The following is a 20,892-nucleotide window of genomic DNA, read 5'->3' as shown; positions in this document are numbered from 1 at the left end:
TCTCAACGCAAATGGTTTGCAATCTCTATTGGATGATTTTTATTCTTTTATGATTGACTAGCAGCCCGTCCTGACATTGTCCGGGTATGAAATAGAATGTGTGTGATGTGTGTATTTGGCAAGGGCAATTTATTTTAAAATCTCGCGGTAGACAACATTTTTTGTTTCATTAGAATAGGGACGGAGAAGGCCCAGCTGCAGCCCAGCTGCAGCCCTGGTTGATGTTAGCAGGCGGGTGTAATTGGTGTAGTGATCCGCCGCCTAAGCCCAGCTACAGCCCTGGTTGATGTTAGCAGGCGCATGTAATGTCGTTGAATGAGAGAGTTATCAGCCGCGGGTAAATCCGTTTAATGAGAGAGTTGAATGACAGCGAGTATGAGAGGCTGCAGTAATTGTCCCCGCAGACACGCTCATTTGCGTGTTCCCCCGCTTGAGGCCCAGATGCAGGCATGTTTGATGTTAACAGCCGTGTGTTCCCCCGCTTGAGGCCCAGCTGCAGCCCTGGTTGCTGTTATCAGGCACGTGTAATTAGTGTACTGGTTGATGGTAGCAGGTGCGTGTAATTTCGTTGAATGAGAGAGTTCAGTAACAGCGCGTGGGAGAGGCTGCAGTAACGTTACTTACCAGGCCTCCAGGTGAATGCGTTTGTCACAGCCACAGCAGACGATCTTCTGATTAATGTACGACCCACATGGCATGAAGGGCGGAACGTAGCACACACCCCCAGCGTTTCTCACGCCCCCAGTGTGCCCCTTTGTGCGGCACAATTGCCTTCACATGGCATGAAGGCCGGACACATGCCCCCAGCGTTTCTCATGCCCCCAGCGTGCCCCTTGATGCTGCGCAGCAAGGTAATTGGCGCTTCTATGTAAGACTCACATGGCATGAAGGGCGGACACACGCCCCCAGCGTTTGTCACGCCCCCAGCACACGCCCACAGCCCACGATGTGATGGCCCTTCCACACACCCCCAGCGTTAGTCACGCCCCCAGCCCATGCCCACAGCACAACGCAGACACGCCCACAAGGGACTACTTTGCTGGCACGGTTCTTTTACCTTTTATATGTATAGAGGAGTTGGCCTAACAGCTAAGGCGCTCGACCTTGGACCTGGGGATCTGGGTTCGAGTCTTGGTGATGACGCCAAACATCCTGTGATTCTGGGCAAATCACTCAATCTCCCCGTGCCTAACAAAAATGAATGTGTGTCCTCATGTAACGTAACTGGTGCTATGTAAAGCGCTCTGATACCTGATTCAGTTTGGGTCAAGCTTGCGCTATATAAAACTCTGCAAAAAAAAGAATATATATGGTGGCCGTCTGCATAGCCTATGTCCTTCTGCTGCAACTGCCCTTTCCAACGCTGAATTGGGTGTTGTGATTGGTGCTGTGGTTACTGAGATTACCCACCTCAAAGGTTTGGGCTCTCTCTTTATAATATTAGTATGGATTTGAAACTCAAGGTTAACTTTAAAAAAATCATATGTCTTGACCAGTGGTTCCAAAAATACCAGTTCTAGAAACTTTAATGTATGAGGTATACCCATTATAAAGATTCCAACTCTGCAAATTTGGATTTTGACAGACTGCTGACTCTAATGGAACTGCAGCTGCTTATGGAGTGGGGTGGATTTGCCTCTGAGAAGGGCTTACAAATAGTTGAAAATAAGTTTCTAGCCAGACTTTTAGGTCTCCCGAAATCCACAACGGATGTTATAACGTTATAATGAGTTTAGCCTAGGGTTTTAAGAGGACTTCCTGGGATTGGCATCATACCTGTTATGTGTTAAATTATGGTATGTACCAGTGTTAAAGTTTATGAAGGATATTGTGGAAAGCTGCCTTGAATCTAATAATGCACAATCTATCCATGGCTCAACTATGTTAAGAAGTCCCTATAAGATCTTAGGTCGATCGATCTATGGGCTAATAGATTCAACATTAATTCCCCATTCAAAGTGCAGGTAAAGTTACAATATTTTGAATTAAGAAATACTTTAAGGATGGAGAAAGCAATTAATATGGTAGCAGTACAGGATTACACTCTGATTTCTGCAACCAATGGTTTGGAACCCTACCTGTTGTGGATTAAAACCCCACATCACAGATGTTATCTTTTACTTCTGTGACTAAATATGATTCATTTCCTAAAAGCCTTCCCAGTTATGGATTCCTGGTTTCTCTCGTTGCCTAGCTGTGCTTGTGATGGACTATCTTGCCAATCCGCTAGTTATTTTTTGTTATTTTGCCCTCTTTATGACTCTTATCATTGAAGACTTGCAGATAAAAATGTTTGCCACTTTTTAAATTTTCTTCTAGAGAACAGGTACCTTTGGAACTTCAGACCTTGTCAACTCTGTAAACTTTTTCTCAAAGTCTCTTGTCAGTGGTTACCAACGTACTAGTTGTTTGAAGCATCTAAACACAAGTTCTGGATCCTACGCTAGGCACCAATGTGAAGATTTGGGTGTACTATATGATATGACTGTGGGACCTTATCATAGAGTACACTTGCAAATACCATATTGGGTATTGTGTACTTAACCTTAGCGCAACCCTTGGTAGCTGTGGTTATGAGCAGGAAGGCATGACAAAGGAACTTAGGGCCTAAGTACAGCTTTGGTGGTGTGGTAGCAGGCTGCCATGCCAGCGCCCCAATGCTGAACCGCCAAAGGCAACCGCTGCCCCCAGGCAGATTGTGAAATTTCTCTGTGTCTTGTGGGCGGTGCTTTGTGGTCCCATTGTGCCGCAGTTCAAAGGCTCATATGTGAGCCTTAGAGCTGCAGTGCCGAGGGCACGCTAAAGCAAGTTCCTACAGAGCATGGACTCTGTAGTCAATGCCGTGCAGGAACTGGGATGCATGAAAACATTGGGCACACAGTGCGCCCCCCTGCAGGTATCCCCAGGCCCTGAGGCAACAGGGGGCCCTGTAGGGCCCCCTTAGTTTCCTTACTGCCACCCTTTTCATGGCAGGCTCAAAGTCATGAAAAGCATAGCAGGGAGGAAAGTCGTAATATGCTTGCTGGTGCCAGAGCGGCACAGCTAGCATATTGCAATCCTCAGACCTCTACCAAGGCATTGTGAATGCCAAGCTGTTTGCTGTGGTCTGATGGTGGTCCGCTCACCAGAGTCAGAATATGGTGGTCGAAATCACAGTGCCCCACCACCACCGCTGCGTCACCCCAGGTTTGGCGCTCCACAGAGCGCCAAACTCGAAATCAAGCCCTTTATGTGAAGCATTTAACAGCACCAAATAGTGGAATACGAAAGTCACACACTAAAAAAGTGACACAACAACAATTTATAGAAAATAGAGTGTCTTTTTATGAATTTTTAGAGACCTTGAGCATCAAAATCCGGAGCTACAGTTTTTAGAACATATTATCACTTTTAAATGCAACCGTAAACAACAAGCATTGGTCAACAAAAAGCTTGTAAACTTTTGAAAAGTCTGAAAGCATTAGTGCAAGTACTGTGGCCTGGGTTGGGTGACTAAATCCAGCAGGGAAAAGGTCTAGAATCAATGGACCATAACATTTTGTAAATTTGCAAACTTGAAGAAAGTGTATAAATACAAGTGTACAAACAATATTATGTCTGTAATGTAGGACTGTGAAAGTGTCACTTACATGTTTTACTACAGAAAGTGCAAACACGAAATTGATACTAACTCAGAAGTATAGGCCGACACCTCGCTTGGTTATGTGACTGTTCTAGGGGCAGCAGCAGCAGAAGTGATATGCGACACAAGGCAGTTAAGAGTCGAAGAAGGTATGTGAAGTACCATGTTTTCTATATATTCGCAATATGAACTGAGAGGGATTGCAAATACTGTGCAATCCATCTATTTCACTGGCTGGTTATTTTCACACAGGACACCGATTCTGACAAAAATATAAATCAGGAAAAGGTTATCACTCTCCCGGTTACGCTCAAACTGCTCTGACCAACGTTGGTATTCAGAGGTTTTTTTCTCCATTAGAACCTAACCTCACCCCCACACCTGGTTTCATAGGAAGGCATTCTACCTATTTTCCCCCCACAGTGTCTTCTTACACTCTATTTGCTTGTTTGGTTATTAGCGTAACACATGCAGGTCGAATTGAGGTGAATTTATTATTATTTTCAACAAATGCGACATGTGGTATCAACTTTTAGGTGGTGGTTGAGTCATAATTGCAAACCATACATCTATCTATATTGGAGTATCGAGTGCCCCTAAACTTCGAGAAAACAGGTGTTATTGACTTTGAGATGAATGCATCAATGGCGAGAATTACTTTAGTACTGTGTTTCCCAAAACTATAAATAACAAGAGATGTGTTGTGAATTAGTATGTTTGATGAGTATGAAGATCATATTTGTTAAGGAAACTTCTCCATCCCTAGTGACTTTGCATAAACATTAAAAATAGTTTTGAGGTCCTCGATACTCACTACAATAGTCCTTGCTCAAGAGCAGTAAACACTTTCAGACTAAGAAGAGAGTGTCTTACATATGGAAAGGACAATTCCCTGCATACATGAAACAACTTGTTATGCAGTGTTTGCACCTGTCAGGTCTTTCCAAGTCAAGGCCTTTTATGAATTCCAAACATTGCCTTGAAGAACTTCATTAAAGTATGCCTTAAGAGCGTGATTTTAAATTGGATAACTGATATAATTTCCTACAAAGTAAAGTTATGGTGGCCTTGGTGGAATGTGCAGAAATAATAACCTATGATCAAATACTTAGCCAACTATAGTCCATATCTGAATACCTAGTCAGTTAAATGACGGTCACACCATTCTGATTTACGATAATAACATTCTTCTCACACAGAGCTCCCATTCGAGCTGTCACGTTCAATCACTTAAAGATCCTCCTCTTTATATTTAGTAGGAATAAAATACACATCTCAACCAGAAATCCACAAAACTGAAGTCAGAAATATCAAAAGCATGTACTGTGAAGATTTAAAAATGTTGAGTCTGATTCCCTACCCAAGTTTGCATGGCTTATACACAAACTACAATTGATTTCAAGGCATTAGCAAAAGATTATGTTATATTGAGTATGTAATGCCCTGAGATTCATTATTTGTATTTGCCACAGGAACGCTAGATCTCATGGATAGATTCAAATATAGATAATATAATCACGATGGTATTAAAAGTATTGGAATGCATAAGACTACTGACAAGATGTAAAAAGCCATCATGTATTAAACTATAATAATATATTTATAATGCATAGAAATAGAAGTTATTTTACAAATAATATGCTGTTGCTATGTAACAGTTTCCGCACCATGTTCTCTGACGACATACATAAATTCAAGGGGATCTATTGAAATCCAACTCTCTTTTCATTCAAGAGCACTGAGCATACATTTTTGTGTAAAATCTGGTTTGCATTAGGTTTCCATTGAAACCATTCTTACAGGATTTATCTTACTTATGACACAGTGATGAAGTGATAACTCTGCATTCACCTCGTTGCCATGGCTATATTATTCTTTATTCTCATATAACGAGGTTACATCACTGTATTTGTAAGTGATTTAATTAATCCCACATGGGGATATTGAAGCCCTAATTAGGATTTACTTCTGCTTTGACAACAAATTCCATCCGTATTTGTACGAAATTCGACCCATTAGCACATGCATATTTGATGATCGAGATATTTTGCAACCTTCTTTCCACCGCATGGTATTTTGTTTTTGCTCCAATTAACATACATTCGTGATTGCAATACTTTCGTAGTGTGCACATATTTTTGTTGCTGATAGTTAGTATTTGGTGACTTGTTGAATGACAGGCACTATAAAATGTTACAATGTAAAGCTCTATGAAGCCATCCTTAAATACTGAATAATCAGAAATATCTATCAGAGTGATTTCAAAAGGCCTTGCAGAAAAAGAATAACTCATGCCAAACGCAAACTCCATTTACCGATAAACATATGTTAGATGATGTCACTAATTCACATACATGAAGAAATGAATCATGCATAATGTACACATAATGGACATGATTGATATACTTTTTGAGTATCTAAGTTTCTGCAAATGTATCAGATCCTGGTTCACAGAATAAGATGTTGCCACTGTGACAACAACGAATATGCGAGTTGAGATGGCTTTCTTTTGTTCTAAATTATTGTACAATATTATATATGTTGTAAATATTGTCAGTCTAATATATGTTTTTGTGTAGCTCACATTATTGCACTTGCACTATGCAGTCACTTGGAGCACCTGCATTTGTTTTTTTGAGGTATACAACCTTTACAACGCAACTTTTACAACGACCTACCATTACCACGCATTTTTTACAACGCAGGATCCATTACAACGCATACCATTACCACGCATGTATTTACAACGCAGGTACTTTTACAACGCATACCATTACAACGTAAGTATTGGTAAGTATATTATTTTATTAAAAATATTATTTGGGTTTTTGGGTAAAGGGGTATTTTTAGGGTTCAAGGTCAGTTTTGGGTTTTTTGGTAAAGGGGTATTTTTAGGGTTCAGGGTCAGTTTTCAGTTTTTGGGGAAAGGGGTATTTTTAGGGTTCAGGGTCAGTTTTCAGTTTTTGGGTAAAGGGGTATTTTTAGGGTTCAGGGTCAGTTTTCAGTTTTTGGGTAAAGGGGTATTTTTAGGGTTCAGGGTCAGTTTTGGGTTTTTGGGTAAAGGGGTATTTTTAGGGTTCAGGGTCAGTTTTCAGTTTTTGGGTTAAGGGATATTTTTAGGGTTCAGGGTCAGTTTTGGGTTTTTGGGTAAAGGGGTATTTTTAGGGTTCAGGGTCAGTTTTGGGTTTTTTGGTAAAGGGGTATTTTTAGGGTTCAGGGTCAGTTTTGGGTTTTTGGGGTAAAAGGGTATTTTTGGGGTTAAGGGTCAGTTTTGGGTTTTTGGGTAAAGGGGTATTTTTAGGGTTCAGGGTCAGTTTTGGGTTTTTGGGTAAAGGGGTATTTTTAGGGTTCAGGGTCAGTTTTGGGTTTTTGGGTAAAAGGGATCAGGGTAAAAATTAAATATAATTAAATTTAAATTAAATTAAATTAAATTGATTAAATTAAATTAATTAAATTAATTAAATTAAATTAAATTAAATTAAATTACATTAAAAATTAAATATAATTAAATTTAAATTAAATTAAATTAAATTGATTAAATTAAATTAAATTAAATTAAATTAAATTAAATTACATTATATTAATGTTAATTAAATTAAATTAAAAAAAATATTATATACTTACCAATACTTACGTTGTAATTGTATGCGTTGTAAAGGTATATGCGTTGTAAATACATGCGTGGTAATGGTACTTCGTTGTAATGGATCCTGCGTTGTAAAAATTGCGTGCTAATGGTAGGCGTGGTAAAAGTATGCGTTGTAACGTCATACATTCGTTTTTTGACTACTTTGACAACCTTTGAGCTTTTAGTTATGATCCTTGTATACTTGAATATAGAGCATCAAACATCATTTGTGTTGATTAGTCTTCCATTTCATTAATCTTTCAGCCATGTATGAATTAAGAGATTAATTATTCCTAGGGGAGCACTGTTATTTGTGTGCTGTACTAAATTATTGGTCAGGTTCAGCCACATCGCCGTCCCCAAGCGAAGTGTAGGATTGCCATTTCAAAGGAATTGAACACTCACAAAGTTGCAACTTTATTGGTGTCCAGAAGACACCCCAAAGAATTTCCCACCCCATTTACTCACCTAGCTAGTGCTTGAAAATGCTGGAATTAGTGTGCAAACTTGACTTCAATGACATTTACACAGCACAAAGTGTCATACAGTTGCAGGAGTTGAGACTTTTCTGTGTGGAGCAAAAAGGTTAAAATGCACTTGCCCCCACAAATGCAATTATAAAGTGACTGAATTTCCACTGGCAGAAAGAATCTGTGGTTTATTGTAAGAGAATACATGGCATGTGACTGTTGCTGGATATTCCAATATATTCCTGGGACCATTTTGAATGTGTGATTGTGGAAAAACCAGAATGGCGAAAAAAACTTGTAAATCGCACATTTGACGAAGAGATTTCCAACTTTTACTTGGCACACGTTTGAATCTGTTTTTCTTGTTAAATATTTTGTTATGCATGTATTATGTATAAGATGATACACCAATTCCAAATGTATTCATAAGTAGTATATTTCACTTACAGGACACCTTATAGCATGCAGAATATAATAAAGACCATATGAGCAGTGCATTTTAAGAACCATTCTGCAAAACATATATGAAGTGGTTCTATGTGTAAATTACGTTATGAAGTAAAATACATTATCTATATATATATAAACGAATGTATGTCTGTTTGTCTGTCTGTTTGTCCTTTATGCATTACTACACCATTCATCCGATCGCCATGAAACTTTGGGAAGTTGTTGAGTACACTCCCGCGAAGGTTTCTGGCATAATTGTTTTTAAAATATCGACCCACCAGGGCCCTCAAAATCTTTTGAATACTGATGTACGCACCAGATGGAAAAACAACAAATCGTGTATCCACAAGCACTTGAATAAATAAATAGAATTAAAACACCATTCATCCGATCGCCATAAAACTTTGAGAAGTTGTTGAGTACACTCCCTCGAAGGTTTCTGCCATAATTATTTTTTAAATATCGGCCCCCCAGGGCCCTCATAATCTTTCGAATACTGATGTATGCACAAGAAGGAAAAACAAAAAATCGTGTATCCACAAGCACTCGAATAAATAAATAGAATTAAAACAACACTTTGACATGTTTTCCATATTAAAATGAATACGTTTCAATAAAAATGACACAATGTAAATTGAATGTTATCATGATGAGTTTCCTTGAATTTCCTTTCTTCGGAGATCGCAGCAACGTGCAACGGGTAAGCTAGTAATATAAATATTCACCGCATCTGCGCCGTGTGTCTTTAACCACTGCTGTGACACTAACCCACGTATGTCAGCTTCAGCACAGCAGTTTAGAAACTGCATGAGCAATATGTATGTCCTTATTGCATACATCATGCACATGTATTACGCACATTATAGGAAGTAAATGTATGGCTCTCACATAGTTTATGCTTCTTCACAAAATAGCTGTTTCAAGACACAAGTCTTTCCTAATCTTGGAAAACGCATACAGAATTTTGTTCTATCGTGTTGGTATTCTTTTTTTTCATCAATTAATTTACTTTATTTATTTATTTTTAAGGCAAAAAAACCTACATCAAAATACATTTAATTCAAAGCAAGACAAGCCGATACCAGAAAGTCAATTAGAAGAAAAGGATTGCGAAATACAAGAAGGACAAAAAGGAAGGAAAGGTATAAAACACTCTTTAGATTTTGTGTCCTTAGAAATTACAGAGCTATACAAATCCACAAATACATAAAAAATAAAAAATATATACGAAATTGCACCTTATAAAAAGAATAAATTGATAAAAATTAAAAATCAATATGGTTAAACCAGCCCACAATGTATTGTCCTTATTGCAAACATCATGAACATGTATTACACACGTGTATAGCCAGGAAATGGTGTGACTCTTAAATCGTTTATGATTGATTACAAAATGTCAGTTTCAAGACATAAGTCTTTCTTAATCTTAGAAAAAGCATACTGAATGATGTTCCATCATGTTGGTATTCAAGATTTTGAATGTCTGCAATTTTGTTTTGACAGAATAAAGTTAGAAACAGCTAGAGTTACCTTTGCATTTCTGTCCCTCTCTCACAATCCTTTTGTGGGACGATAAATCAAGTAAAAATTTGACTTAAACAAAGAAATGGCTGCATTTTAAAAAAATGTTTACTGTATTGAAAGGCAATCACAGATATGGTGGTTTGCTGGACCCAGGAGGCCACCATGCCTGTGACGACCTTCAATTATAGTGGTAGCAACTTCAACCTCCCTCATTATTATTCATGAGGTGGGTCAGCTTGAGACCCACTATGATTAGGTTGTTTATGAATTTACCTTTTGTTACATAGGTCTGTTTTTAAAAATCTTTGACAGTTGGAAAAATACTGACCCTTAATTCCCAAAGTTCCTGCTGTATTCAACACTGTGTACAATAAAGGAAACAGTGCTTTAATCGGCCAGAAACGCTGTTGCAATTAACAGAAACGTATCTACCACTTGCACAATAGGAAGTGGTAGAAATCAGAAAATGTAGTGGAGTATGGGTTAATCAAATGTTTCAAAAAAGGACCCCACCTATCAATGCAATGAGTGGTGGTTTAACCTGCAGAAAGTGCTTTCATGGCAATGGAGAAAGCCTTAGAAAGGGAAACTACAAAATAGTGGAATACTACTATTCTGAAAATATATTTCGAAGCTGGACCAATCCGGTGGATACTCACAACTTTCCCCCCCATAGAGACAAGAAGCTGTATGTGAGCCAGCACAATCACAAGCCAATGAAGGAACACTTAGTCATTGTGCATGTACCATATTATAGATATGGCCATCAGGGCAAGACATCAGTGGTGTGGCAAGGAGGGGGCCATATGGCATTTACCATATTATAGATATGGCCACAATGGTAAGACACCAATGGTGTAGCAAGGAGGGGTAGTGGGGGGATGGTCCGCCTTGGGTGGCATAAGTTTTGGGGACAACGACCTGCCCCCAGCTCTTACCTGCTGTCTTGTGGCGGCAATCGCCCCCTTCAGTGCGGCTGTCGTGGGCGGAAACATTCCGAGAAATCCACCAGCACCCCCCATCCACTCCGCTCTTCAATACAGCCGTCTCCGGGCAGCAAACATAGGGATCACCCAGGGCAGTCTAATGTCTACCTACGCCACTGCAAGTCACTGTCAGAAAGTGGACTGATTGGGTACCACATAGATGGTAGCTCAAAGTCAATGCACCCCCCAGGGTGATAGTTGGGAGGGAATCACAGTAGTCCCAAGGACCCACCAGACATCTAGATGCAGACCTCATAGACTGCACCCATCTGTATTGGATCTCTGTACCTTCTTCAAACCAAGGCCAGATCACGTGTAGTTAAGGACTGAGCCTTGGTTTCAGCCTATGGGTGTCATTCAATTATGTGTTTTTTTCAGCGCAGGCAGGATCTGTGATAGTGCTAACCTGTGCTGAGAAAAACGCATGTTTAAGTGTAATTGAGTGCACTGTCTCAATCTGTGTCAGGTACACTGAGTTAAGTGTGCACTGCGAAACCCAGTGTGTCTGAGTTACAAATGGGGTCCACATGCAATATGACTGAAAAGTGGTAAGCAAACCATAGGGAACAGTAAGCTTAAATTAATGATTAATGGTGTCAAGAAACACCTAAAAAGTGGACTGAACTATAAAACATACTGAAGAAATACTCTGTAGTGATTTGTCAAGGAAGAGGTTGAAAACACCAAAAGCAGAAACAGAAAGAGATAAACAAGATTATATACTATGACAAGTTAAAGTTTGGTGAAAATATGATAATGTACAACTGACTGCACAATGTGAATTGATGTCTGACATCAGATGCACCACATTGGACAGTTAATCCCCATATGGTTATAGCTACTGCAAAAGTTTTTTTTTATAGAGCAAATAATGCAATCCCGATTAAACAATAAACCTTATCATCCAGACCAGAGAGAACACAGTACCCAACACAAAAACAAAGGAGTCTTGAAATACTACAACAAAAGGCTCATCCCTCCAAAATTGCCCATAAAATATGAATGCAGAAACAATCAAGAAAAAAGCATTTCAGCAATTGTTGGTGTGAATATACCATCAAAAATACTACCATAGGATGAAATTCAAAATAGAGCACTGTCTGTTTGTTGAATAACATATAGGCACTTTAAGAGCACATAACAAATTCTTTACACATTTTTGTGAATCCAAAAATCTGAATATTTTGTCAACTAGAGAAATAGACTAACACCATCCAAGAGGAAGACATTATACCTAGACCTGAAAAGATGACTGTTGGACCTGGCCTTCTCTGCAGGGTTATCTCCAAATCTTTTGCCTTCACCCCGCTGATTATGACTGAATTCACTTTTGTTGACATTTAGAGTCTGGACACATTACCACTGCTAACCAGTGCTAAAGTGCTTGCGCTCTCTCCTTAAAACATGCCAACATTCGCCTACACCTGATTAGCACCTTTAATTTACTAGTATATACTATAACTAGCAGCCCGCCCCAGCGTTGCCTGGGGCAGAAAGGGGCTGGGGGCAGTATTTGATGCTTGCGTACACCCGCTCCCAACCCGACCCCCTCCCGCCCCGACTCCCTCCCGCCCCGACTCCTCCCGCCCGTCCCTCTGTGCACACCCGCTCCCGCCCCCTCCCGCTCCCGCCCCGCTCGCGCCCCGACTCCCTCCTGCCCTGATTTCAATGAGCCTTTACTTTACCTGAGCTGCCGCTCCTTCCCGCGATCTTCACTTCACCGCCGCTCCATGTCCGCCGCTCCTCTTCGCCATGACGCACCTGAGCCGCCGCTTCTACCCGCGCTCCTCACTTCGCCGCCGCTCCATGTCCGCCGCTCCTCCTCATCATCATGCACGTCGCGGCTAGCGCTACGTCACGGCCAGAGCAGCGTCGCGGCCGGCGCTACTTTGAGGGCACTACTTTTTTTTTAAAGTTATATTTTTAAATGTACGTTTATTTTTTATTTTTATAGCCTATGTCCATCTGCACACCCTGACAATTTCTACAATGTATCGGGTGTGTGGATTGGCGCTGTGGTCCCGAGTTTACCTGGCTCAAAGGTGTGTGTTCTCTCTTTATAATAGTAGTATAGATATATTATATGATAATACATGTACCCAGGGCCTGAAAATTAAATGCTGCTGGTGGACCTGTGGCACTCATGATGCCACCCACTACAGTAGTACTTTGAAACCTGTATCAGGACTGCCACTACAGCCTATAGTGAGTTTTAAACCACCATTTCAAAATAGCAAAATAAATCTTTTCCCGGGCTTACACCATCCTTTTTAAAATTAATAAGTCACTCCTAAAGTAGCTCCTGGGGCAGGGTGAATTATATTTAAAAAATGTTATGTCCTGGCAGAGAAAAAAACCCAAAGTTGTTTTTCACAGTGGTAAGGAATATGTCTCCCATTCGCTTACACTGCTTACCGTATTACATTTAAGAAGGGCTAGCTTTGGGTTGGAGCAGAATGGAATATACTGTTTAAACTAAAATGAATTGTAATTTAAAATCGTCATCCATACTATAATATTATAAAGAGAGAACCCAAACCTTTGAGGTGGGTAATCTCATTAACCACAGCACCAATCACAACACCCAATACAGCTTTTGAAAGGGCAGTTGCAGCAGAAAGACATAGGCTATGCAGATGGCCACAATATATATTTGTTGTTTTTTTTGCACAGTTTTATATAGCGCTAACTTGACATAGCACCAGTTTCGTTACATGAGGACACACATTCATTTTTGTTAGGCACGGGGAAATTAAGTGATTTGACCAGAATCAGAGGATGTTTGGTGTCATTACCAAGACTCGAACCCAGATCCCCAGGTCCGAGGTCGAGCGCCTTAGCCGTTAGGTCAACTCCTCTATACATTTAAAAGGTAAAAGAACCGTGCCAGCAAAGTAGTCCCTTGTGGGCGTGTCTGCGTTGTGCTGTGGGCATGGGCTGGGGGGCATGACTAATGCTGGGGGCGTGTGGTACGGCCATCACATCGTGGGCTGTGGGCGTGTGCTGGGGGCGTGACAAACACTGGGGGCGTGACAAACGCTGGGGGCGTGTGTCCGCCCTTCATGCCATGTGAGTCGTACATAGAAGCGCCAATTACGCTGCTGCGCAGCATCAAGGGTCACGCTGGGGGCGTGAGAAATGCTGGGGGCGTGTGTCCGGCCTTCATGCCATGTGAATGCAATTGCGCCGCATCAAGGGGCACGCTGGGGGCGTGAGAAACACTGGGGTCGTGTGCTACGTTCCGCCCTTCATGCCATGTGGGTCGTACATTAATCAGAAGATCGTCTGCTGTGGCCGTTGCTGGGGGGCGTGACAAATGCGTTCACCTGGAGGCCTGGTAAGTAACGTTACTGCAGCCTCTCCTGCGCGCTGTTACTGAACTCTCTCATTCAACGAAATTACACGCGCCTGCTACCATCAACCAGGGCTCTAGCCGGGCTCAGGTGGCGGATCAGTACACTAATTACACGCGCCTGATAACATCAACCAGGGCTGCAGCTGGGCCTCAAGCGGGGGAACACACGCCTGCTAACATCAGACAGGCCTGCATCTGGGCCTCAAGTGGGGTAGCACGCAAATGAGCGTGTCTGCGGGGACAATTACTGCAGCCTCTCCTACTCGCTGTCACTCAACTCTCTCATTAAATGGATTTACACGCGGCTGATAACTCTCTCATTCAACGACATTACACGCGCCTGCTAACATCAACCAGGGCTGTAGCCGGGCCTTCTCCGTCCCTATTCTAATGAAACAAAAAATGTTGTCTACCGCGAGATTTTAAAATAAATTGCCCTTGCCAAATACACACATTACACACATTCTATTTCATACCCGGACACCGTCGGGACGGGCAGGTAGTTAATGATAAAGTTGGATTTTAAGTCACAATTCTGAAAATGCCACCTATAGAATTTTGATGTCCTAACCCATTGCTCCTTCTGCTTGTGTGCTGAGTCACATGATTGTAAATGGCTCTGCTGCTGGGGTTTATGTATTCCTCCCAGATAGCGCCACAAAGGAGCTGGGTGTGGGTAGGATGAGCCATCCTACAAGTATGGGAGGAAGACGGTTGAGCTGTGCCCTGCACAACCTGCACGTTAGAGGGCTTGCCTTCAGCATTCACAAAGGTACCTGACACTTTCAGAACCAAATGTAGAAGTAGGACAGGGTGTCCCTCACACACAAAGGCTGGGACTGGGTGTAAATATTGGACCCTCGTAGCAACTCTTCTGAACACTTCTGGACCTGTGGACAAAAAAGGACTGCCCTGCTGCCATAGGGTTGCCCTGCTGCTGCAGAATGCCTTGCTGTCTAAGAAGGAAGACTGGACTGGCTCACCTTGAAATGAAATGAAATGAAATTAGATTTCTTAAGCGCATGGCTGCCCAAGAGCGTCCCAGCGCTGATACACACAGCTAGCTTCCAAGATCCTCGGAAACGGAACTCATATGTCTCTTGGGAAAAGGAAGGTCTTTAAAGATTTCCGAAACTTCTGGAGACAGGGTTCCAGACGGAGAGCAGCAGGAAGATCATTCCAGATCTTGGCTACGTTCACAGAGAACCTCCTGCCTCCTGAGCGAGTTCTCTTTACTCTGGGGATGGTCAATAAATTGCTCCCGTCAGAGCGGAGGGAACGCGAGGACTTGTAGGGGCATATCAGGTCCCTGAGGATAGGGGGGCCAATTCCCTGGAGAGATTTAAAGGCGATGGAAAGGGCCTTAAATTTAACTCTCTCCCGGATGGGGAGCCAATGGAGAGCTTTAAGAGCAGGCTTAGCCGAAGTTCTTTTTGCAGTGCCTGTCAAAACTCTGGCCGCCGCATTTTGTACTCGCTGAAGGGTGTTGAAGGCTGATTCAGGGGCACCAAGCAGCAAGGCATTGCTGTAGTCCAGCCTTGACAGTATTAGCCCCTGAATCAGGAGTTTCCTTGAGCTGAAAGGGAGAAGAGGCAACACCTTTCGGACTGAGCGTAACAAACCATAGCAGATCCCTGCCACTTTCTTCGTTTGTACTCTGAGCGTCAGGTCTGGCTCTAACCACACTCCCAAGCTCTTAATCTCATTCTTGGGTTGGGGCACTTCACCCAGACAAGGGGGCCACATGGTTTTGGGAAGGGAGGTGGAGAGGTTGCCCACCATCATAAGTTCCGTTTTGGAACCATTAAGTTTCAGCCGAGATTCTGTCATCCAGGCCATGATAGCTGTCAGACAGCACCCAAATCTTTCTGCCGCATTTTCATGGTGAGATAGCGAGACGACAAGCTGGGTGTCATCCACATAGGTCACTATTTTCACCCCGAAAGGTGAAACCACATCCTCCAGTGGGGCCATATAGATATTAAAAAGCGTTGGGCTCAACGAGGAGCCCTGCGGGACTCCACACTGGAGGGGGATCGACTCAGACACGTTGGTGCCATCACAGACCTGGTAGGACCGACCAGTCAGAAAGGAAGTAATCCAGCTTAAAGCCTGGCCAGATATTCCCATCCTAGTAAGGCGCTGAATAAGGATACCGTGATTGACGGTATCAAAAGCCGCGCTGAGGTCTAAAAGGACCACAGCTGCGGATCCTCCTGCGTCAAGAATGCGTCGGGCTTCCTCCACTACTGCAATCAGGGCAGAGTCAGTCCCCTGGCCAGGGCGAAAGCCTGTTTGTGAGTGCTTGAGCAGGTTGTGGCCTTCTAGGAGTGTGGACAGCTGTCGGTTAACAACCTTTTCTGCAATTTTGCCCAGGCCAGGCAACAAAGAAATAGGGCGGAAGTTTGCCAGATCGTCAGGGTCCAGTCCTGGCTTTTTAGGGAGAGCCTTAACCATCGCCTTCTTCCAGCTAGGGGGAACTTCCCCACATCCGAAGGAGGCGTTCAGAAGATCCGTGGCCCGCGGGGAGATGGTCTGTGCAATCCGCTTAAGAACATAGATGGGCATAGGGTCCGAGGGGGAACCACTTTTAAGATTGGATAATTCTTTGCGGAAGTCTTCCTCAGTTATGGGAGTGATAACTTCCCACATAGGGCTCACACCACTCGCGACCTGCGTGGATGACTCAGAGGAAAGAGTACTAAGAGGAATATTTTGTAGAATTTTCCTGACCTTGTTATCAAAGAAATGTGCAAGCTCATTGCACCGAGCTGTGCTCGTAGCTTGTGGCAGTGAAGGAGAGGGGGTGTTCAGGAGTTCCTTAACTATAGTAAATGTCTCTCTAGATGAGCTGGAAGCAGTCCTGATTCTCTCTTCATAAAAGGCCGCTTTCGTGCGGTTGCAGGCTAGCTTATATGTCCTCATGGCTTCCTGATAGGAGACTTTACTATTATTAGACCAGTCTTTCCGCCAAGCGCGTTCCAGACGTTTGCAGACTTTTCTAAGGTCGCGCAGTTCAGTTGTGTACCAGGGGTTTTTAAACCCATTACTTTTCTTGGTACTACACTTCTTAGGAAGCACCAAATCCAGTGCTTTTAGTAACCAATTATGAAAACTGCGATCTGCTTCAAAGGGGTTCAAAAGTTTGGCAGGAATAGATTGTTCAAGGGCAGTGGTTAGGTCGTCAAAGGACAGTTTGGGCCAAGGTCTATGAGAAGAACGAATAGAGCCTTTACATTCAGATCTAGAATCCATCATGATTGTCAAATTAAAAGGAATATGAAAATGGTCTGACCAGGGGAGGGGACATGGCGATGAGGCCTCCAGGAGTGAAACATTGGAAAATAAAGGGTCCAATAGATGACCCTTCAAATGCGTGGGTTCATTATTGTGCAAGATCAAATTACATGCTTCAAGGTCAGCCAGCAAATCAACAGCCACCTTATCTCCCCGGTCCTCCAAGTGGAGATTCAAATCTCCTAAAAGAAGGAAATTGGGGGCTGAGGCTGCCAGTGTAAGTGCTGTCTCCAGCAGGGAAATAATGAAATGCTTGACCCCACCGGGAGGTCGATAGATCAATAGCCCTGACAGCGAGTAATTAGGGGATAGTTGGATGGAAAACCTAATACTCTCTGCGTCAGAGATCTTGCCATTTTCTATCCTGCAGGCTAGAGTCTCCTTATAAATTATAGCTAGCCCTCCACCTATGCCACGAGGCCTGTGCAGGCACTGTATCGCGTAGCCCTTAGGCAAGGAATTAACTATATCAAACTCAGAGCTGTCAGAAAGCCAAGTCTCTGTAAGAAACAGAACATCAATTTTATGATCCTGGATCATTAGATTAACTTCATCCGAATGCTTAACCAGGGATCAGCAGTTTAATAGGGCAAGGGACAGGGAAGAGGACAAAAGCTCTCCCTTTTTGGAGCCATTACCAATCTTGGGGCAGTGAGCACACCGTCTATATGGTGCGTCCGGTTTGACTGTGTACCCACAATGTTGCCCGGTGACAGGACGGAATGACAACAAATCGTCTCTAGAATAGCATAAGGGTAACGATTTACCTGTGGCCAGTAGGGTACAATCGGGCAGAGGTTTTGGCCCTTGGTCCGTCCTGGCCCGGACGGGCCCAGACGGGCTTGCCTCTGGCGCGCCTCCGGCGCGCCATCGGCGCGCCCGCTGCGCCCGCCCGCTGTGCGGGCGAGAATTGGCTGCCATAAGTGAAGTGCCGGGTCCGAAAATCGCCCGAGCACTAGAGCGCTGAGCCTCCAACTACCCCCAAGATGGCGCCTGAAAAGCTTGCGCCCGGGAGGACAGCGTGAGTCGACCGGGGCCCTAAATCGGCCCTTAGAATGCAAGTCGGCCCTCGAATCAAGTATGTGGCTGTCGTGGAATGATAGCGGTGCGAGAGTGAGCCTAACAATTTAATAATGCATTTTCACAGTTCACGTGATAAAATGATAAAAATGAACAGGGTTAAAATACAATTTTTTCCAAAGGCAGATAAATGATTCCTGCCTCCGAGGGAGTGCCAGGGAGCTATAAGTGTCAACCGGAGGTTAAGCATCAAACACAATTTATAGTGCCGGGGCCGAGAATCGCCCGAGCACTAGAGCGCTGAGCCTCCAACTACCCCCAAGATGGCGCCTGAAAAGCTTGCGCCCGGGAGGACAGCGTGAGTCGACCGGGGCCCTAAATCGGCCCTTAGAATGCAAGTCGGCCCTCGAATCAAGTATGTGGCTGTCGTGGAATGATAGCGGTGCGAGAGTAAGCCTAACAATTTAATAATGCATTTTCACAGTTCACGTGATAAAATGATAAAAATGAACAGGGTTAAAATACAATTTTTTCCAAAGGCAGATAAATGATTCCTGCCTCCGAGGGAGTGCCAGGGAGCTATAAGTGTCAACCGGAGGTTAAGCACCAAACACAATTTATAGTGCCGGGGCCGAGAATCGCCCGAGCACTAGAGCGCTGAGCCTCCAACTACCCCCAAGATGGCGCCTGAAAAGCTTGCGCCCGGGAGGACAGCGTGAGTCGACCGGGGCCCTAAATCGGCCCTTAGAATGCAAGTCGGCCCTCGAATCAAGTATGTGGCTGTCGTGGAATGATAGCGGTGCGAGAGTAAGCCTAACAATTTAATAATGCATTTTCACAGTTCACGTGATAAAATGATAAAAATGAACAGGGTTAAAATACAATTTTTTCCAAAGGCAGATAAATGATTCCTGCCTCCGAGGGAGTGCCAGGGAGCTATAAGTGTCAACCGGAGGTTAAGCACCAAACACAATTTATAGTGCCGGGGCCGAGAATCGCCCGAGCACTAGAGCGCTGAGCCTCCAACTACCCCCAAGATGGCGCCTGAAAAGCTTGCGCCCGGGAGGACAGCGTGAGTCGACCGGGGCCCTAAATCGGCCCTTAGAATGCAAGTCGGCCCTCGAATCAAGTATGTGGCTGTCGTGGAATGATAGCGGTGCGAGAGTAAGCCTAACAATTTAATAATGCATTTTCACAGTTCACGTGATGAAATGATAAAAATTAACAGGGTTAAAATACAATTTTTTCCAAAGGCAGATAAATGATTCCTGCCTCCGAGGGAGTGCCAGGGAGCTATAAGTGTCATCCCAGGTTAACAAGATTGACTCCAAAGGTCACTCCTGTTAGGCTTGGGTAACAGTTGGCTGACCTCTTGTGTGATCTGCAGGGACATAACAAGCTGCAGAGACCTCCCTGTAACTACCCAGCTGACCTGCTACTTTGGGGCTGCCATGACGTGCAACTGGACCTGCTTGCGACCTGCTGGCCTCTGGTGGAGTTTGTCTCTGATTCCCAAGACGTGCCTCCCCAGGTACTGTACTCTTGGCTGGCATCAGAGTGGACTCCTTTGCAAGAAAAGGAGAAAATCCTGAAGTTTGGGCTCATCTCAATATCTTACAATGACGATTGGAGGATACACATTTATTAAACATTCCTTAAAGAAGGAGAGAATAGACCCACAATACCTGTTGAGAATTTGACTATATAGTTGGGAATTACCCTAACTATTCAGTACTATAGTCATATACAAATATTGGCCTAAGGGAAAAGTTGAGAATGAGAAAGATTCCTACCCAAGAGTCTAACATATGCTATGCACAGAGCGTGGAATAGCCATAGTAAAACATAAGTTATTATTAATACAAATGAAAACAAACAGGCAACATAGAGGTATGTGCAGGAGGCTGCAAGACTGCTGAGAAGTATTGAGTGCTACGGCAAATTGACAACAGTTTCAACTCTAAAAGTATTATAAATTCTGAAAGACACAACGAAAATAGGAGTAGAACAGTATTTATTGTCAAATGAAAATAATAAACTATTCAGTATCGAGAATCTCACTGTGACAACATTGAGTGTAATGCCAAATATACCTATTGATGGGTCTACCAAGTATTTCTGATATCAATTGTGTGTGTTAAAGAATAGGAGAATATATGGATCTACGCTTCAACCGTTTGTCAAAGTTGTACCTTCTACTACAAGTACACCAAAGAATTCTTACGTACATTACAATTATTAAATAGAAACTAGATTACCTACCTTTGCTGTAATAACCTTCATATTTAAAACACACACACTTCGAATGAAAGCTGTTGTGCACAATCGAGATGAGCACGTTACTGTGCACCAACACTGATGATTCTGGACATGTTAAAATTCAGCCTCAGCAGTATCCTCTTTAAATTCATTGGTGTTTTCTTTTCATAAACTTTGCAACCAGTGGCAGGTGCAACTTCTGTGCTTCAAGATTGCATACAGGTTTATGGCAGAAATAGAGCAGAGAAGTGGAAAGTATTCGGCGTTTGGAGTGATAGGCT

Source organism: Lissotriton helveticus, chromosome 8 (assembly GCF_964261635.1).
Source record: "Lissotriton helveticus chromosome 8, aLisHel1.1, whole genome shotgun sequence".
Classification (NCBI taxonomy): domain Eukaryota; kingdom Metazoa; phylum Chordata; class Amphibia; order Caudata; family Salamandridae; genus Lissotriton; species Lissotriton helveticus.
Note: the sequence above shows the minus strand (reverse complement) of the source record.